General features: G+C 31.1%; 1 non-coding gene across 1 annotated transcript; it reads left to right on the top strand.

Moving 5' to 3' along the window:
• The first annotated feature begins 241 nt into the window (after window positions 1–241).
• Window positions 242–381, top strand: LOC113367666. The gene has a single exon (XR_003366310.1). It is a non-coding gene; the product is annotated as a U11 spliceosomal RNA (small nuclear RNA).
• The last annotated feature ends 5,091 nt before the right edge of the window (window positions 382–5,472 follow it).

The following is a 5,472-nucleotide window of genomic DNA, read 5'->3' as shown; positions in this document are numbered from 1 at the left end:
TCATAACTGTAAAAATATTACAAACGGCCTCTAATAATTAAATTTCTTTAATATTAATGATATACTTTTAAGTTGATGCAGCAATCGCTTGAAATCATATTGATATTATCACTACTGCTTGATATCTGGTTTGGACCTAAATTTGACAATTGCTGCTTCGCTCCCTATCCTATCCTTTCTCCTTCAGATGACTCTGCTGTGCTCCGTTCGTCATATACGGCCATCGTGGCCTGCTTCGATTAAAAAGAGTACTCGACACTGTGGGTTCGGCTCGCTGCGCCCCCCACAAAGGGGGCTCTCGTCCGATTGGGTATGGCCATCAAGACATACTCAGTACATCATTTTTGGAAACCGGCGTCTGTCGGCTGCCAATATACACCACATGGAGTCCCCACCACAAAATTCCCCAAAATATTAACATAATTTTCCACATTGTGTAATACATTGTTATGTTGCTATGAAAGCTCCGCCAATAAGTAATCGGCTATTGGCGACAAACAAATGATCTAAAATTAGAAATCTAGAAGAAACTAACTAGTAATTAATTGTATTAGTTTTAATCTAACTATCAGCGACAAAGACGATACTAATCAACAAGAAACGCTTTACTGATTTTTATTGATCATTTAATTCAGAATAGATTTGGCTTTTTAAGTTCACTTGAAATTTTGAAAAATCAGACTGATTAGCAGTACCTTTATTCCTTCGTTCTCGGATAATTCATCTCACATTTATTAATCTTGTCTTATTGTTAGTTCATAGATAAGCAAGTATAAATAGATCACAAATTACGACTGCTTTGATTTTTATTGCATCATCATTGATTAAATTTTAATTGTTTTAGCAATTTATAGAGGTTGCCTCCACCTGTAGCACGTAAATTTACCCTTAGATTTAATTTTAGATAAGATTACATTACATGAAAAAATATTATACGTACATTTATTATAATTAGAGAATTATAACATACATTAAAAAGTGCAATCAATTGGAGTACAGCATACCACCTATTAAATGATGAAAACAAAACACCAAGTGTAATGCGCATTTGTTTTAACAATAAGTTGTTTTATGAATTTAGAGTCCATGTTTTAAATCTGTGAAGAGCCTCTTAAAAGTCGGAGTACAAGTATTTTGTCGTTTTTTTCAATTGGTTTGGGCTCGGTTCGCACCTCAGTAGAGGTTTGAGATTTATGGACCTATTCTCAGATAACATTGCTATGCTAAGAAATTCTTGGATAAAATACGCCGTAACATAGGGTTGTTATGGCTAAGTTACTGTCTTATGTTCATATGAATTGGTAGTAGAAAATGTCAAAATGCTATGTATTTGCTGTGCGTTGCCATAAACACTATGTTACTGTCTACTTTATCGGAGAATTGGTCTCTCAATGTTTTGGTAGTCTCGAAATTGTTACAAAGCTATTCCTATGGCGTTCATTCGATTATTAATTATTTCATGATAGCATTAATTAGACTTCTTGCTTATGTATTATTTTGAACTTGTTAATGTTATTTTTATCTTGGTGCCATATGGGATAAAACGGTTCACCAAGAATAGCTGTTACACTTTATTTCTTCTTCTGCCACAATCCGGCAGTACTTCTTCAATTACCTTTTCGACCACATTTGACCATATTTGACTATGTATGTCCGTATAATAATTAGGCATTGCGTGTTTCCGTTTTTCTCAGTTCGAGTATTGTTTTTTATTTTTTATTCTTCGGTCGAACGAAACGTGGGAAACGGTCGGACGATCTGTAGCACTGTTATTCTAATGCACCCGTTTCATTATCTGCACGATTATTTATTTATTTATTAATAAATCTAAACATCCATGCATTTATACTTAGTTACGCTCACATCTATTATATACAAATCTATTTCTGTGCCTATTTGTCGCCCACAGCTTTTTGGTTACTTATTTCTTAAGAACAGTTTTTAATTTTTTTAAATTCGTTCAGAATGTTTGCCTGAAAAGCGGACGAAAAATTTTGCACTTTTCTGCTAGTTTAAAAAACGGCTTGGCCGCTAGTCGTTCAAAACTAATGAACGCAAGTTTTCATTGAATTACTTCAAACTTGCTTTTTGAATGTTTAACTCTTTATCTATTTCATTGATTACTTTTTGATTTTTTGAAATCAGTGTAGCCGAAAAAGGATAAATTTGGTGCCATAGAATTTATAATGACAAGAACGTCGAAAAAGTATAAAGACAGATTTTCAGGTGAAAATATAAAATTCTGCTTCGGCCAGTGAACAAGAAAGGATATGAAATGTGGTGCTATAAATTCCATGGACCTGTCTTCGCATGTATCAACTAGTATACATGCCTCGGTACTAGCAAAGTACAGAAGTCGTGGCAGAAATTACATAATTCTACTTACATTTTTGTTCAATAAAACTATCATTTTTCTGTTTACATCATACAAAAAAATTATATAAAAAATGCATAGTGCTGACAAGTTAGTTGTATAAATGTTAGTGCCAATCTCTAGTGCTGTGTACACTTCTCTATATGTAACTAACCAACGTAATATCCACTGATGATGACATTAAATTGAATGTCGAAACGTTTGGAAATAAAGATTATTTTATAAATCTTTGGCTTTTCTTTGTTTGATGTATCGCCCTCAAGAACTCACTCATATATATATATATATATATATATATATATATATATATATATATATATATATATATATATATTAACAAAGTCTAATAATCGGGCATAACATCAATAAAAAACATGAATTTCTTTCAAAAATTTATTTTAAATCCATACGTTTCGGCTATAATCCTAGCCTTCATTCAGTGGAAACTAAAAATAAAATTAAAAACTAAAACAATTGAATGGGAGTGAAAAGAAAAAAATAAAATAGTAATTAGTACTTACAATTAGTTGATCTTAGTGATTGTTGATTTTATTGATGTTATGCCCGATTATTAGACTTTGTTAATACATATGTCAACATCAAATTCAGAATCATACAATATATATATATATATACATATATATATATATATATATATATAACCGTGTCGTTAATTACAGAAACCGTCATCGCAATCGCAAATGTTCCATAAAAAGACAGTAATGACATCTACGTTTGATTCCACGAACAAAAAACACATAAATTATGTTTTTCTTGTTGATGAGAAATTGCATTTCCTTATTTTCTACTTATAACTGTTCTTTACGTAATCGACAATGGCACTGGGACACACTTTATGTATAATATTATATATATGTGTATATATATATATATATATATATATATATATATATATATATATACTAGTTGTTACCATTCACGCTTCGGCTTCGCCGTGTTTTACTTTCGATTAAAAATTTAAACAAAGATGCATATTTGTTACATCTAGTCCTGTCCACCAGTATAACTACATATATGTTGCATCTAGTCCTGTTGACAAGTATAATTGTCAACTTGTTTATCAGTCTACCACTTTAGCTGTTCACCGTTTACTTCATCAATTTACCTAATAAACATTTTACATATCTATCAATTCATCTGTCTATCAATTTACCTGTACACCAATTTACTTATCAACCTCTTTATTAATCCACCGTTTTACCTGCTTGCCAATTCACCTTTCAACCTGTTTATCTGCCTACATTATTGTCTGTCTTCCGGTTGCCCCCTCTATCATTTTACATATCCTCCAATTTACCTGTCCATTATTTTACCTATCTACTAACTTACCTGCCTACCTGTTCATATGTCTACGTATCTATGTATTCACTTGTTCATCTATTTACCTGGCCACCAATTTACCTGCCCACCAATATACCAGTCCGCCAATATACCTGTCAACCTGTTTATCAGTGTACCAATTTACCTGTCTACCAATTCACCTGTCTAGCAGTTTATCAATCCACCATTTTACCAATATACCTATCATATAATCTCGTTCTACATGTCCACCAATTTACGGCGTTGTACTCTTCATTCCACTAGATCATCCATTTTATGTATTAAGTATTTTATCGGTAATTATATCGTAGATTATATGAAATTAAGAATCGTTGCCGCCGCAAGTGTATGAAATATTTGTTCTTCTTGCAAAATATATGTAAGTATGTTAGACTTCTGAATAATTTAAGGAGTGACGCACCTGTGCAAATATACGATGGCAGAATGAGCATGTCATACATTTTTTTAATTGCAATTTATTTATCGAATCGTTTACGAATTCAATGATGTAATAGAATCAATATTTACACATTCGTAATGTCGATGGGAAATATCTGCAGTAAAGCTTCGAACAAAGAATCCAAGAAGTAATAAAAAATAGAAGTTTTTTTTAAATAAATAAAAAATAAAAATAAATGAGGATTATATAACGAATTATTAGAAACGTTAGAAAATTATAAAGTGCCCTTTTTTTAAAAAAATGTATTCAGAAAAAACAAAATTAATTACCTGTATGATTTATCATACACTAACACTTCTTCACTAAAAACGATTTTACCAATAAAAAGTGTGTGATAAAAGTGTCGACAAAAATTGCTTTAATTTATTAAATATGTAATTAAATCGCGGTTCTAAAATATGATGAATTTTAACATTTGATTTGAAACTAAATTAACTTTGATCTCTGCGTATTGACCAAAACATAAAAGGCACTAGGAACTTTATAATAAAACAATAATACCATTCATCTGTTTACTTATCTCGATTGTTGTCAAAAATGCATGTCTTCCGTGTTACGCATCTTCCTCCTCGGTTATTGTTTTTTTTTAACTTCTTAAGTCCTTATTTGGGAATCATAACATTTGTGTGGTTGGCCCCCAATTTATGCTAATGGATAAACGAAATACATAGTAATAAACACAGTGCTGGTAGCAAGAAAAGTTATGTAAATATAATTAATTTCTTATTTCTGACCAAGCGAGAATTGTCTGAAAATGTTGCGAATTGCCACAGAGTATTTAAAAATGCTTCAAATAATCCACAAAAAATGTTTTCAAATCTCTAGAATATTTTCAGGTTATCCAGAACATCTTTAGACTAGTTAGAATATTTTTAGACTACTCAGAACATTTTCCGAGTACTCAGAATATTTTCAGACTACTCAGAAATTTTCAGACTACTCGGAATATTTTCAGACTACTCAGAATATTTTCAGACTACTCAGATATTTTCAGACACTCAGAATATTTTTCAGACTAAACTTTTTAGATTACTTGGAACATTTTCAGACCACTCGGAATATTTTCAGATTACTCGAACATTTCTTGACTATCCCGAACATTTCCTGACTATCTGAATATTCCCTAACTACTCAAAAACATTTATTGGCAATTGAAACATTTCCAGACTACTCAGAATAATTTCAGATCATCTGAAACATTTGTTGACTATCTGTATTAATTGTTTAACTCAATCTCGTTGGAAGTCGTATTAGAAGTTTTACAAGAGACACATTTAACAGATATTTAAATATCAAA

Source organism: Ctenocephalides felis, unplaced genomic scaffold, assembly GCF_003426905.1.
Source record: "Ctenocephalides felis isolate EL2017-DRISC unplaced genomic scaffold, ASM342690v1 CF-g0.4_SCAFFOLD_00720, whole genome shotgun sequence".
NCBI classification, from domain to species: Eukaryota; Metazoa; Arthropoda; class Insecta; order Siphonaptera; family Pulicidae; genus Ctenocephalides; species Ctenocephalides felis.
This window is presented reverse-complemented; position numbering and strand designations above follow the sequence as displayed.